Source organism: Erithacus rubecula, assembly GCF_903797595.1.
Source record: "Erithacus rubecula genome assembly, contig: scaffold_500_arrow_ctg1, whole genome shotgun sequence".
Lineage (NCBI taxonomy): Eukaryota > Metazoa > Chordata > Aves > Passeriformes > Muscicapidae > Erithacus > Erithacus rubecula.
In genome coordinates, this window is record NW_027635839.1 from 32,450 (window position 1) to 48,475 (window position 16,026).

General features: G+C 49.7%; 1 long non-coding RNA gene across 1 annotated transcript in view; it reads right to left on the reverse strand.

The window, feature by feature from the left end:
* LOC306816294 overlaps window positions 1-13,623 on the reverse strand; it is a 44,589-nt gene extending 30,966 nt beyond the window's left edge. Inside the window, exons 1-2 of the long non-coding RNA XR_013777628.1 lie at window positions 13,354-13,623; window positions 11,886-11,986 (exon numbers count right to left, since the gene is read on the reverse strand). This is a non-coding gene — a long non-coding RNA (uncharacterized lncRNA). The remainder of the gene's footprint in view (window positions 1-11,885; window positions 11,987-13,353) is intronic.
* Between the last annotated feature and the right edge of the window lie 2,403 nt (window positions 13,624-16,026).

Here is a 16,026-nt window from a genome sequence, read left to right on the forward strand (position 1 = left end):
TTCTACGCTGGCCCCGCTCACTCACCAGCTCGCCCAGTGCTGGATGCGATTCGGGGCACGCGCTTGATGGCGACCTGTGAGCCAAGGGGCAGCAGCGGGCTGAGCTCGCCGCCCAGCACGCCGCGCTCCAGCCTCCCCTTCCTCGTCTTCTTCTTCCTCCTCCCTCCTCCTCCCTCCCTCTCTGCCCCTGCCACTCACTGGGGCGCCGTCCATGAGCCGGGTGCCTGAGAAGACGCTGCCAAAGCCGCCTCTGCCCAGCAGCAAACCCATCCGGTACCGCTCCTGCAACGCCTCCTGCGCCTTCCCTGTGGGCGACACGCGGCCGTCAGCGCTCGGCCCGGGGCCAGACACGGCCCCCGACCGTTCCCCGAGCGTCCTGGGCCGGGCATCCCCACCCGCCCCGGGCCCCGGCGGAGCTCGGGCTGAAGGAGCCGCAGCGGGGACAGCGGGAGCGGCCGCGCCGCGTGTGCCCTCTGCGGGCCCCAGGAGGAGCCGGGGCCAGGGCTGGGACTGGGGATGGGACAAGCGGAGCCAAAGAGAAGTGATGCCTCCCCAGCCCCAGGCACTGATGCCCAGCCAACAGCGCCACAGCCAGGACAGCGAGAGCTGGGCAGAGGCGAGACCGGGGGGGGATGGGTGGGGCCGGGGCCGGGGCCGGCGACGGGGCAGGGGCAGCCCCGCCGGGGCGGGGGCGGGCTCGGAACATGGCCCGGAACTGGAAGAGGGGAGAAGGTAAGAGAGGGAGAGGGTCGGGGGAAAGCGACTCCGAGGAAGAGAAGGAACAAGAGATCCAGAGGATCTGTAGACTCGCTGCTGCCGCTGCTGCCGCGCTGCTGCCGCTGCTGCCGCCGCTGCTGCCGCCGTGCTGTTGCAACTGAACCCCCGGGGCCGTTTCTCCGCGTGTTCGCTTGGTCCGCGTGTCCCGTTCCACGCTCGCCCCACTCGCCCCATGGCCGAGCCCGCGCGCCCCGGGGGCAGCCCCTGAAACTGTCCCAGCACGAGCCGGGGCCGGCCGGGGGCTCCCCGCAGAGCCGGGGCCGGGCCGGCGGCCGGGGCACCGGCCAGAGGCCACTGCACCACACGGGAGCCTGAGGCCGAAGGAGAGATTAGTTAACTTGATCCACTGTGAATTGAGAAGCGAAATGACTTTCATTGGTTTCCCGAGCTGTCCATCACTAAATCAGCTCTCTGATTGGTCCCCGCAGCTCACAGGGGAGGCCCCCAGACGCGGGACAGCCCCTCCCACTCCCCGGCCTCACGTTGCTTCCCTCAGGCGAAATCCACCCCTCCCCCAGCACGCGAAACCCACACAAAGACAAAAACAATAAAGAAAAATATTCTTATCTCCGGGTACTTGAAGTTCAGCCAAGAGCACACACTAACTCAGACAAGACTTCCCTAAATGCATCAACATGTTGAGTATTCATTGACAATTCCCGATGGGCTCTCCCGGGGGTCCCTGCGGGGGTTCCACCCGGGGGGGCTCGGACGGGGCTTGGCCCAGACCCCCCCGGGACCCTCCCCAAAAAAACCGCCCGGGACCCCCCCAAAAAACCGACTGGGACCAGGTCAGTGACTGGGGGAGGGTGCCGGCTCTTTTTGGGGGGTCCCGGTGTTTCGGGGGGGTCTCGGTATTTTTTTTTGGGGGGGGGTCCCGATATTTGGGGGGGTCCCGATTTTGGGGATTCTCGGTATTGGGGGGGGGGAGTCCCAGGATTGGGGATCCCGATATTTGGGGGGGGTCCCGCTATTTTTGGGGGGGAGTCCCGGTATTTGGGCGGGTGTCGATATTTGGGGGGCGGTTCCCGGTATTTGGGGAATCGCGACTGTTTTGGGGGTCCCGGTATTGGGGGACTCCCAATATTTGGGGGGTCCTGGTATTTTTTGGGGGGTCCCAGTGTTGGGAGGGGGGTCTCTATTTTTTTGGGGGGGTTCCCGATATTTGAGGGGGTTCCGGTATTTGGGGAACTCCCAATATTTGGGGGGTCCCGGTGTTTTTTTTGGGAGGGGTCCCGATATTCCGGGGGGGGCGATATTTGGGGGTCCCGGCTCTTTTTGGGGGGGTCCTGGAGTTTGGGGGTCCCAATATTTGGGGGGGTCCCGATATTTGGGGGGTCCCGGTAATTTTTTGGGAGGGTCTCGGCTCTTTTTGGGGGTTCCCAGTATTGGGGGGGCCCTGATATTTGGGGGGGGGGTCGGTCCTGTTATTTTTGGGTTCTCGTATTTTTGGGGGTTCCCTCTATTTTTGGGATTCGTTTTTGGGGGGTTCATTATTTTGGGTGTTTTAGGGTTTCCCGCTATTTTTCGGGGGTTCTCGCTATTTTTGGGGGGTGTCTCTGTATTTTGGGGTTCCAGGGTTTATTTTGGGGTCCCTGTGCTGCTTTTGGGGTCCCTGTATTTTTTTGGGGTTCTCTCTGGTTTTGGGGTTCTCTGTATTTTTGGGTTCCCTGTGCTGCTTTTGGGGTCCCCGGTGCAGTTTTGGGGTCCCTGTGCTGTTTTTGGGATCCCTGTGCTGATTTTGGGGTCTCTGTTTTTGGGGTCCCCCCGCTGATTTTTGGGGTTCTCTCTGTTTTGAGGTCCCTGTGTTTATTTTGAGGTCCCGTGCTGATTTTTGGGGTCCCTGTGCTGATTTTTGAGGTCTCTGTTTTTGGGGTTCTCTCTATTTTGGGGTCTCTCTGTATTTGGGGGTTCTCTGTGATTTTGGGCGTCCAGTGTCTGATTTTGGGGTCTGTTTTTGGGGTCCCCGTGCTGATTTTGGGGTTCCTGTATTTATTTTGGGGTCTCTATTTTTGGGGTCTGTGTTTTTGGGGTCTCTGTTTTTGGGGTTCTCTTTGTTTTTGGGGTTCTCTTTGCTTTTGGGGTCCCTGTGCTGTTTGGAGGTCCCTGTGTTTATTCGGGGTCTCTTTTTTGGGGTGTCTCTGTATTTGGGGGTTCTCTGTATTTTTGGGGTTCTCTCTGTTTTGGGTTCCCCGTGTTTATTTGGGGTCTCCCCAGGCCGGGGGGCGGGGCCGGCAGCGCCGGTGCCCGTGAGCCGGATGGGCTGGGCAGCGGCCATGGGAGGGACTGGGGGAACTGGGAATGGGAACTGGGGAGACTGGGATGGATTGGGAGGGACTGGGAATGGGAAATGAGGGAATTGGGAGGGACTGGGGGAACTGGGGAGACTGGGATGGACTGGGAGGGACTGGGAATGGGATAAAGGGAACTGGGAGGGACTGGGGGAACTGGGAGGGACTGGGAGGGACTGGGAGGGACTGGGGGGACTGGGAATGGAAATGGGGGAACTGGGGGGACTGGGGGACGGGGGGGGGGGGGGGGGGACTGGGAATGGAAATGGGGGCACTGGGATTTTGGGGTCCCCCATTGGTGTCCCCCACCTGCCCAGTTTGGAATGGGGTCTGGGGTCTCTGGAATTGGGTCTGGGGGCTCTGTTTGGAATTTGGTCTGGGGTCTCTGGAATTGGGTCTGGGGACTCTGTTTGGAATTTGGTCTGGGGTCTCTGGAATTGGGTCTGGGGGCTTTGGCCGGAGCCGCCCGGATGCGGCTGTGGGGCAGGAGCAGCGCCAGGTGAGTGTGAACCCCAGACCCAAAATCCCCTGAGACCCAGACCCAATGGGGACCCCCAAAATCCCCCTGAGACCCCAGACCCAACTGGGGACCATCCCCTCAAATCCCCACCCCCCACCAATTTTGGGTCCTCCTCCCAATTTGGGGTCTTCCCTCCCCAGTTTCGGGTCCCCCCCCAAATTTGGGGTCTCTCTCCCCAATTTAGGGTCTCCCCCCTCCCCAATTTTGGGGTCTCTCCCCCCCCCAATTTGGGCCTCCCCCCTCCCCAATTTAGGGTCTCCCCCCTCCCCAATTTGGGGTCTCTCCCCCCCAATTTGTGTCTCCCCCTCCCCAATCTGTGTCTTCCCTCCCCAGTCTGTCTCCCCTCCCCAGTTTTGTCTCCCCCTCCCCAGTTTTGTCTCCCCTCCCCAGTTTGTTCCCAGGCTCCCCCCTGCTGTCAGCAGCCGCTGCCGAGCGTTTGGTGCCGCGCTGAGCCGGGCCAGGGGGGCGGCGCTGAAACTGGGACAGCTGCTGAGCATGGCAGGTGGGACCCCAAAACACCCCAAAATCACCCCAAAATAAACCCAAAAATATCCCAAAATAACCCAAAAAACCATCCCAAAAATATCACAGAAATAACCCAAAAATATCCCAGAAATATCACAAAAACACCCCAAAAATATCCCAAACTGGCAGAGCTGCTGAGCATGGCAGGAGGGACCCAAAACACCCCAAAATCACCCCAAAAATATCCCAAAATAACCCAAAAACCATCCCAAAAATATTACAGAAATAACCCAAAAATATCCCAGAAATATCACAAAAACACCCCAAAAATATCCCAAACTGGGACAGCTGCTGAGCATGGCAGGTGGGACACCAAAAACACCCAAATCACCCCCAAAACACCCCAAAATAACCCAAAAACCATCCCAAAATCACCCCAAAATCACCCCAAATATATCACAAAAATATCCCAAAAACACTCAAAAAAATCCAAAAAGCATCCCAAAATCACCCCAAAATATCCCATAAACAACCCAAAAAACATCCCATAAACAACCCAAAATCACCCCAAAAATAGCCCATAAACACCCCAATAAATTTCTCAAAATCACCCTACAAACACCCCAAAGCATCCCAAATTTATACCAAAACCACCCCAAAAATATCCCAAAACAATCCCACAATCACCCCAAAACCACCCAAAAAATATCCCAGAAATATCCCAAAACACCCCAAAATCACCACAAAAATACCCCCAAAATATCCCAAAATACACCAAGAACATCCCATAACCCCATAAACCACTAAATCCCAAAAACTCCATAACCCCATAACCCCATAATCCCATAACCCCATGTTAAGGGTTGAGTGTTTTTCTGTTACTGTGTCAATTGTAAGAATTTTTCCCATTATCATGCCAATGGAGCTGGCCGGGTTACACCCAGGGTCCCTGATGATCCAGACAAAAGGTGTCAATTGCTGCGGGTCCTGGAGGGGCCTCTGAGGTTTCCGGGAGGGCACTCGCGTTTCCGGCGAGCCGGGAGGAGGACGCCCGGGATCGTTCAGCCACGCGGCCGAGCACAGCAGAGCCAGACCCTCTGCGATCACCTGCCCTGCATCTGCCCCGTTCCAGCCTCCTGCCTCTGCGGACACAGCTGATCCCCCGGACACACACGGTGAGCGAGGAGCCGCCGCCCTCGGTGAGGGTGAGCCCGTTCCCGCCCGAGACCGGCGTGGCCGCTGCCGCCCCACCCCCCTCCTGCGCCCCCCCCCCCCCCCCCCCCGCCTCCGTTTCCGCCTGCCCTCGGGAGATCCGGACTGGGAATAAGCACAGAGACAGCGTGCTTGCATCTAAAGCGACTGACACCGAGTTATCTATTCTGTTCTGTTAGCAATTTTAACTGCTGCTGTTGTTTTCTGCTTGTACAGTTTGATATATTAGTAAAAGAGCTGTTATTCCCACCCCCTTATCTCTGCCTCAGAGTCCTTGATTCAAACAATTACAATACTTGGGGGGAGTGGAACCAAAGTCTCTGTTTCAAAGGGAAACTTCTGCCTTTACTAGCAGACACCTGTCCTTTCAAACCAGGACAAGTGCCTGCGAATGAGAACGAAGAGGAGTCACAAGATAGTGAATTGTATGTGACTGATAAAGTGTCTCTTCAAAGTCCAATTTCTGATACATCGTAGAAACAGATTTCTGCCAAGCTTTATGCCTTTTCTTCTGTATTCTTGAAATCTTAATGGAATGTATCGTTTGGTAACAATTGAGAGACACTGAAGAAGCTGAGGTATAAAAAAGTAATTGAAATGATTTTGCTCTTGGGCTGGTATGTTACTAAATCAGAAGAGATATTCTATTTTCAGGCATTTTTGTATCACTAACCTGTGATGCATAGTGAATTAATGGCTGCATGTTCTTTCTGCATCTGTTTTCTATGACAGAAGGCCCTCTGGAAGTCTCCTCTGCATAATCTGCAGGAGTTGCTACTCACAGGTAAAGATCCAGATGTTGCTGTCCTTTGAGAGTTGTGGGAGGGGCGGGGAGGGGACAGAAGGGGAGCTGCACAACTCAGTTGTTTTTGGTGGGTGCCACAGGCACTGGCTGGAAGCACAGCCCTTGCTGGGAATCTCCAACCTGCACATCCCTCCAAGTCCTCTCTTGGTGGTATCCGTAGAAGGAGAAGCCATTGGTGCTGGCAGATCTGTGCATTCCTTGTAGATCTAGCATTGACTGATAGAATTGTTTACTCCCAATTTCTGTTGTGGTTTCCTTTCTTCAGAAGCTGTTCACCTAATGTGAAGTGTTATAGGTATAATGGCAGAATTTGCCAGTTTGGTGGAGAACGAGGAAAAGAAAGAGCTCTAGGCCAATCTGGATTAGGCAACGGGGGGGAGGGATGAGGGATGAGGGTGTTCAGGTGGTTCCTAAGCTGCCTCTGTTTCTACCCTGTTCAATTCCATTTTGCTGCAGTAGTGGGAGCAGAATCAGCAGCACCCACTTGTTTATTCTTCCGGCAGCAGCTCCCTTTGCTATTGCTTTGAATGTTCTTAACCAAACTTAGAGGGTGATACCCCACCCTTCCTCACCTGCTCTGCTTTAACTGCTCTCTGAGCTGAGGTTTGCATGCAGCACCAGGGGGGCTCACCAAACCTAACTGTATCTTTTTTCTCTCCCTTCTCATGTGCACCAATGGAAGCTTCATGAAGGTGAGTTGGTTTTACAGTTGGGAAGGGATTTTTATCTAAAATGTAATAGTTATCTTTCTTGTTCTTTTCCAAGAAGCTCTGGCAGCAGGGGTTGAAACTGCTTTTAGCAAAAGGCAAAGGACAAGGCTGAAGCCTCTGGCCAGGGTCTTAGAGAACAGTGGAAAATCCCTGCAGTAAATGTGGTGCATTGAATGTGGTGGCTGAATACTTATGCAGAAGGGAACTTCAATTTGGTGACTCTTTCTATAGTTTTAATTGATTAGTGACTGATTCTTTCCATATGGACAATAAGCAACTGGAGTTGCAGTGGTCATTATGGGCCATGGTTTCTGAGAGTTAAAAAGCCAAAAGGATTTCTTGACACTTTGACTGTTACTGATCATGCCATTAAAAACTGATCTCCATGAAACTTGGTCAAGATGTTGTCCACAAGAAGTGGATTTGTTACTGGGCTGCAGCCAGTCAATAATTGTACACTAGAGAGAGACACTGTCTGCTTATTTGACTGTTGCACATGTCTGGATGCTCAGTGGTATTTCACAAATCAGACAAACTCACCATCAAAACTCATTATTTATACAGACTAGCAAACAATGGAATCACCATTCATTGGTTACAAGGGGCCTGATTGTCTTCTTAGTTAGTATTCTGCCTTCTTTTGGTTAACAGCCTTCTCACTGTAATTATTCCCCTCAGTCCATGGCTGAGTGTCTCTCTTCTTTTGGCCTGGGGAGTTTCTTGAGTTGCTGCTCCATGAATTGGTGGTTGCAATCTGCCCCTGCAGGAATTACTGTGTACCAATCAGAGCTGATTTCAGGAGAGCTGGGTTTCTTAGTTTCTTCCTTATCTTGGGAGTTGTGCCAGATGTCTTTTTGGTCCCTCAACTCTGCATTCTTTTTGTCCACTCTCAGTGGGCATCCTCTCCCTGAGCTTTGTTAACCTTCCCCTGGATCTGAGCTTCTGCTCCTTGAAGCATGTCAAGGCCTGAACCTTAACAAGGCAGTTCTACCAACAAGGAATTTGTCTTTCTGTCCCATGGGCATCACTTGGTGCTTGTTTCTTAATTGCTGTCTATTTGATGGATTAAATCTCCTTTCCAGTTGATTTGGCTTGAAAATATTCAAAGATTAAATGTATCAATACCAAGAGCATCCTTAAGAATTCTTCTCCATGTTCTACATCTTACATCACATATAACTAATGAAAATTAAATTACAGTTTATGAGCAGCGAAGCAGAAATTCCATCCAGAACAGCTGCCAACAGATGGATGGCTCTGGCTATGGAACAGGAGCTAATAATGCACCTGTGGCTGACTCAGGCCCTGCAGAACAGGGAGCAGCAGAGGAGGGAACTGCACGTTCACAGTATGTATGGCTCATGCCCTGCCAAGCACAGAATTTTGTGCCTTCTTTTCTGTGTGTGACTCAGCCATACAAGTATGCCTGCTTACTCTACTTAATTCCCTCCTTCTCCCACGTTGCATGATGATCAAATGATGCCATTTGCATTTTGGGAGAAAAAGGCAGCCCAAGGCAGATGTACAGCTTTGCACACAACCTTAGAGACGAGTGTGGGGGGAGTATGGCAAAAAATGGGCATTGCTTAACTTCAAATCCCAGAGCTGAGTGACTGACTACACCTTTCCTCTAGTGAAACCAGGACAGTCTTTTCCTCTGGGCAGGAAAATCCCAAAACCTCATTAACAGCAGCAAACAGGGTTAAAGACAGCAGGATTTTTCAAAGGAAATTTGTCATGCCTACTCAGTGCAGTTGTGTCATTATGTGAGATTTTATGGATCAGTAATCATTGAAGTGTGGTGATATTAACAGCTGCATGTTCTTTCTACTTCTCTTCCCTCTAGTGCACAGCAAGGAGTTATTATTAGGTGTCCAATTTGCATGGATTTTTACTCAGAGGTAAGGATCCTGTTGTCATTCTTTCTGCATTATGGGAGGAGGAGGATGCCAGAAGGGGGGCTGCACTGATCAGTTGGCTGATGTGGGATGCTGTCATTCTTTTCATCACATTGTAGTCATTGATTGGGGGGAAATGTGCTAAAGCCATGAGGGTTGCATTTCTTGTGGCCAGCATGTGTTGTACGGGGAAAAAGGAACAGGCCCTGCTTGGGGTGCGAGGGATTCAGTTTCTCAGGGCACACTCTGGTGGATGCTTTGGTGGAAATGTCATGATTTCATTGCTCAGCATGCAAGAGTAACATCCAAAGAAAGCAACTTTCTTTGACAATAAGTAGTACATCAACAAACTGCTGCATCCAGTGTTGTAAGGTTTCATTAGAATTAGGATCCTTTGAAGGCTTTTGAAGGAATGTTTTTTGGATGTATGAAGCTGGTTACTGACTTGGAGCTGGTATCAGTACAACTCTGTTGTAGTTGCAGTTCCTTCAATTCTGGCATTATAATCCTAAGGTAGATAGAAAAGAAATGCAATTGTCCAGAGATATAATAATTGGACACTGGGGAGGAAATAAAATTTCTTGTGTTACATGAAAGTAATAAAGAGGCAAAGACAGATCTCCAGTATATAATGCAACAGTAAATTCATTGTGCCATGATACAGAGTACTGAAAATAAACTTTCCTTATTTCCAGCATTATCTTGAAACCCACGTTTCTGTCTTTCTCCATTTCAGTGTTTTTTTCCTTTAGAGTTCTGTAATTTTGTTCACCTTTACGTAGTAGGATCTCAAAGGCCTCTGCAGGGTCTCTATCTATTGGTTCATAATTATTAGGGAATGATAGGTCAAGTGTTCCCAAAATGATGTTGTAGCTATCAAGAAGGACAGAAAGTACCTTCACAGCTTTTCTAAAAAGTGTTTATGTGGGGAGGTGATACCTATTTCTCAAGGAAGCTGCACAGTTAGATGGAAGTCACAGACGTGTTAGGTTAAAGGACTTCCAAGAGGCCTTCCTCTCCTTTTCCTTGTTGTGGCAATGAGACTGACCTCCATGTAGGTCATTGGGTATTCCTTCTGAGCAAAAGACTTACCTTTCTGAAATTATTGGTCAACCTCCCCAGGTTTTATAACCTTTCAAAGACAATAATTAGCTGCTGCATGATTACTCCAGCCAGCTCTGCCAGGACTCTCAGGTGGGTCCTCTCTACTCTTATGGACTTGTATGAGTTACACAACTGCACCCAAGTATGGGAAAAGAAATTGTGGCTGTGGTAAAATGGGAAATGGCAAACATGGAGGAAACGGGTACATTTCCTCGCCTCTGAAAAACATGGGGAAGCCTGAAATGTAATTTTTAACTTATTTGGGAAAAAAAAAAAAAAAAAAAAAAAGGATAAAACCCCCATCTAGTAGCTACCTTACTGATCAGATGTTTTCGCCTGATATTCTCCAGATAGCTGGAGTACTTCTGGTGCAGGCATGTGGAAAGAAGCAGTGAGGAATAAATGTGCAGAGAGGGGAGGGTGAGCTGAATTAAGCATGGTTATTTGACATGCTCCAGCTGTGGAACTCTCCCTCTAGCAATTTTCCCCTCCCCTGTCATATGTCTGCAGAAAGGTTTTTAATCTGGTATGTCCTGGACTGTGGACCATTTTTGGGTTATCTGTGGCTGTTTGAATTGATAGAGGTAAGAGCTGCTTATGTGGTGTTTGGGATTTTTTGTCTTTTTGTGACAGGCTGATCTCCAATTTGGTTGCATTCAGTCTCTATAAAAAATGCACATTAAAACACAAGCATAAGCTGAAGAAAATAATGTAGGCTATTTTAATAGCTTATATGCAAAGAATCCTACTATTTTGCAAAGAAAAGACAAAAATGGTGGTCTGGGATATCATAACCAACTTCTTGTAGAGCTCTTGGGGTGCAAATAAGTTTGCAAACTCTAAGTTAAGTGATTGCATTTTAGAGCGTGCATATTTCTATTTAGCCAGTGGAATGTCCCACAACAACTACCAATAAGCTGGGTTTTCAATTAGGGTTTTAAATAGAGGAGGTTTTAAATAAGGACAATGAATTTATGCGTAGTTAAAATAGATGATAGGGAAGGATCATGGGGGATGGAAGCCTCATGGTTTCAAACTTAGGCCAAGAATTTTGAGCCAACTGCTATTCATTACAAATATTCATTTGTTGCTCCTTTCTCAGGGGTGCCAGTGTTGGCAACCAGAAGAATCAAAGTTTTGATTCACTACTGCAAATCCCAGGCACCCTCCTTCAACTGAGGTCTGCAATGGGCAACTTCCTAAAATTACCTTTTATCCAATTTTATTCTGCAACTATGAAAAGGCTGTAGAATTGCTGAACTTCTGGTTATTATTTGGGGTTTGTCCAGCTAACATTACTTTTCAGCTTAAGCTGTAGATTCTCTCATGAATAAATGAAAGAAAATGAAAGAAAAAAAGCCAAGTGTTTATAGGCTTATTCCTGCAAAAACTTCAGGATGTCTCTCATGTATGTTAAACACTTGTGTACACATCCCCCAGATCAAAGGCTGCAATTTTAACAAGCTGGGGTCTCTGTATCACTCCTGACAATTTTAACTTCTGTACAGTACTAGCTGCCTCCACAGAATCCTCATTGAAGGTGTAGTCAATGATGGATACTTATCTACTTGCTTATCCTGCAGTCATATCAAAGAGTCTAGGTAGATGTGAGACTCTCAGAGATGTTTCTCTTCACATGTGACCCAGTAAAAGGATGCTGTCAGGCAGATTTATGCCCTTAGTTTAGGGTTACTGAAAGAATGCTTGAGCTTAATACTTAATTGGAACATTTCCATCAATTTCCTAAGGGAAATAACAGTAATTTTGGTTTTCTTCTTTGATGCAAATATTATCATCGTGCAGTGCCTGTAACCTGACACAGTGTAGTTACACCAGGTTGTAATATCAGATCACAAAATGAAGCAGAAATCAAAAAGAAATTTCCAAATTCTCACTGCCCTAACTCAATTTCACCTTACTTGACTGCAACAATTTTTAGCACTGCTAAAATTTCAACATGACAGCATCCTTCCAAGTCAGTCAGGCTCACACGTGCAAAAGCCTAGCCCTGCAGTGTCAGGTGTGAACACATGAAAGATGTGACTAGGTGTGTACAAGCTTTCTCTACAAGTGACCAGAAGCCCCAGCAGCAGAGATACTCACGTTGGCACTGTCCCCAAGCCACTGGGGCCCAGCCCCAGCAGCAGTCAATTCTGCTTCCAAACCGACACAGTCCTGCAGATGAGACCATTTGTCTGGGCCACCTGTTCAACAACACAGTTCAACAAAGTCTGGTGAACCTTTCTGAAAGTAGCTAAAATCATCCTAGAGTAAAAGAAAAAATCTACCAACCAACCAAAACATCCTAAAAGAAAAAGAACAGCAAAAAACCCTCCTGCATAGAGATATGTATTTTTTTACTTTTATTGAGAGAGTAACTGCTCTCAGCTAATACTAAGATATCTCTATCATTAATACTTTGTTTACTTCAAAAAATGCAAATGACAATAGGTGAAGAGGGGAAAAGATAATTAGGATAACTGAGCAAAGCCTGAAAAAGCTGACATGCTTTGCAGTACGCTCACTGCTGCCACTCCCAGGCTGGCACTGAACAGAAGTTCCGAAGTCTGAAACAGAATTTATAGTATGGAATAAATGCCATCATAAAGTTTAGGCATTGTTTCAGTTCACAATATATGGCAAAATTTTCTCACTGATATGGCCAACCTGTCTCACTGAAACATTAATGGAAAAAAAAGAATGAAAACAAAAGCTTCTTGGACTCTTAAGCAGAAATTAAGTATAAAAGGAGAGCTGCATTGTTCCCTAGTTCCAAAGAAAACATACCACGGCCTCACGCAGTTATAAACCAGTGACACGAATCAGCAATGTCTTTTAACGACAGGCTGGAATCCCGTGAGCGCTGCGTTTGAGCAAATCCTTATTTATTAAAAAAAAAGAAAGGAAACCCTGGGAAGGGCGGGGGTGGCGCTGGCCGCTTGCCCCGCACGGCGCAGGGTCGCGACACTGACAGCACACGAGCCCTGGAGGACACGGCGCGACACGGCCCGCGGGCACACGCGCCCCGAGCTTCGTGCCAGGACTTGAGCCGCGACCCCGCCGCCGTCTGTTCGCAGCGCCTCCGGGCGCCAATAAACTCATTTTATCACTACAGCACGCGATGCGCTTTGTTTTTAATTCTTGCGGGACGCGGCCCCGCCAGAGAAATGAACTCCTCTTACACCTAAGCCCGCGCTGAGGCGCCGAGCCTGGAGCGGCACTCGGAGGGCGGGAGGCTGAGGGCTCCAGCCGGGGGGCTCGGGAGCGGCACTCGGAGGGCGGGAGGCTGAGGGCTCCAGCCGGGGGGCTCGGGAGCGGCCCCGCGCCTCCACGTGCGGCCCCCGCCCGGCACCGCTGCCCGCACCGGGAGCGCCACACGCGTCCCGCCGAGGGCTCCGGCCGCCCCGCCTCGCCAGGACCCAGCCCCGATGCCAAGCAGGAGCCCGGGGGCCACCACAGCGCCCCGCGTCTGCAAGGGGAGAGCCCGAGCTCCCTCCGCTCTCCCTGAAGGAACGGAGACTTCGCCCGCCCGGCCGGTCCCGGCCGCCGCCCCCGCTCTCCCCGCGCCTACCTTCTGTCAAATTCCGCGGCCGCCCCCAGCGGGAGGCAGGACGCCAGGAGCAGCCGCAGGGAGAGCTCCATGGCGGGCGGCGGCCCCAGGCGGGCGGCGGTGGCGGAGGCGCTCCCGCTGCCGGGCGGGCGGGCCGGGTCCGGCTGCCGCCCAGGCCGGCCGCGCTGCCACGGCTCCGGGGCGGCGGCGAGCTGCGCGCCCTCCCTTTCCCTCTCGTTCTCCCTCTCCCGGTGCCTGCCCGCCCGGCTGCCAGGCGGAGGAGGCGGGGAGCGGCAGCGCCGCCCGAGCCCGGCAGAGGCGCCCTTGGCCCGCCCGGGGCCGCCCCCGCCACGGGCACCGGGCGTGCGAGGACACCCGGGCCGGGAGGGCCCAGCGGGAGCCGCCGCCGCGGCAGCGAGGCGCACAGCGCGCTCCGGGGCGCTGAGAAGGGGGGGCTTCCTTGGCAGGAGCTTTTGTGTCTTGAGCTTCCTGAAGGAAGATGGTTACACCCTCCTCTCTGCGAGGCTCCCGTCTAAAGCCAAGAGCGTTACGATTTGGCCTTCTTTTATCAGCCAAACCTCCCCAACAGCAAAGCTTTCTAAAAGACTTACAAGGTGTATATGTATGGGATTTTTTCTGCCTCAAACGCTCCTATTAATAGCTCTCAGGTGTTGGTGTGTGTGACATCAGTCCTTGTTCAGAAGAAAAAGTGACAAGTTTAAACACTAACCACACAGCATGCAATGTGCTTGCACCGCTACATGCAGCAATGACTGCATCGTGCTCCCCACTAACATGTTAAAATACAGCCCTTATTTTTGTTTGGTTTCTATGAACTACGGCTTTGGGACTTACCAAAGGACACTTCTAATAATAGCCTGTCACCAGTCTAGGGTCAGAGCTGTTCAGAGATCTCTCTGAGTACAGACAGATGGAGTCAACCACTTGGACTGAGTTGCAACATTTGTTTGATTTGTGCCTACCTCAAGGCTAAAGCTCATCAGCTGTTCCTACAAGGGTCTGGCTGTAGCTTAGAAGCAGAAACCAACGATTTTCTATGGTTTGTGCTGTAACACAAAGCCAAACCCTTCAGGAAGCAGTTGGATGCCAATCACGACTTAAAGCTTCGGATTTCAGCTGGTAGGGTCTGTGCAGAGCATTTTCCACCCTCAAAACACTTCACAGATAATTCAAGTAATACTGCACAAAGGTCGCATTTTTTTCTCAAGATACAAATTGTGCCAATAAGCCTTCAAAAATTACACCTTTCCTCAGAATGGTTTTATCACCGTCTGCTCACATATGAGCAGAAGACCCCCTCCAATGCTCCTTCCCCTCTTCTTTTCTTTTCATGACCATACAATCCCCATTATAAGCTTTCTGACCACATCATCAGCCCAGAACTTTTCAGACACAGAGAAAAAAACAACTGTAGAAGCTCTGAAGGGATGATTCTGCAAGGTGCTTGTACCTATGCTCAGATAACATGCAAGCCACCTCAGAGGACTTAGATATAAAACCTGCACTGAGGACCAAACCTGGTTTCCTCCATTCATGTGAGAAGCTGATAGCCAAGCAGTGAATGCAATGACACAGGGCTGTTTGGGAAAGACAGAAGAGCATCTGGCTTGTATTAGATCCCTGCTGAAATATGGAGCTGATTGCCAGATCTTGACTGATTGATAATTGTTTTTTTTTTCACTTGGATGTGTGATGTGGTATAACAGTCCATGCATAGTGAAATCAGTGTCAAGATTTAATGGGCAGAAGGGGAGATAACCTATTTATGATAACCACAAGGATTTCTTTCTGGTAACAGCATCTGCATGCGCCTTTCCAACTTGTAAAAAAAAGTGTCCACAAATTGCACCACAGCTAAGTCTAGGACAAGTGCCAAAAGCAACATTTGAACATCACTCTGAACTAAGGTCTAGAGCAACCTGACACCTTCCCTCTCATGTCCAAAGAGACATGTCATAAAATCAATTCCTTTAATGCAATGCTGCATAATGGTACTTAATGTACACATCAGCTTTAGAGCACACACTATTCCTTTAAAGCATGTTCACTCACAAATAGCGGTAAGATAATTTAATCTCTCCAGACTGCACTGAGTGTTTAAGACTTCCTCAGCAGCCTCTTTGGCTCTCTTGAATATTAATACTAGTGTGCTGGTTAGACATGGTGCCTAGTCTGATTAAGATTGTCTGCTCTTGGTTAACTTCTGCTGCCTGTGTAATTTGTTTTGGAACATCAGCCCAAAAAAACAGTTAACCAGTCACTGAAAAAACACATATCACACATTCATACCCATCAGTGAAACTGAACATCCAGTCACTTCTGAATTCATTTGTTTTGGCAGTGGTTTATCATCACTAGTGGAGTTTTCTTAACAAGGCAGCTTCTCATGTCCATGGCAGTAGAAGGATTACTGAGTGAGCTGTCAAAGAACCAGACCTCTTGATGAGTTAAAGGTGTATCAAGTTGTGTAGGTATGCATGAAGATACTATATAGAAGATGGAGATGGAGAAGTTGTTGGCAGTATGACAATAAAAAGCAGTTTTGTGTCTTATGTTTAGTGAAGCAGTGTGAAAGTCTGGCAAAATGCTGATGCCATCAGGTGGGCTGACCTGATGTGCATCAGGACTTAACTAACAATAGAAGCCCAGCAGCTGTGCATCAAGCACTCATAT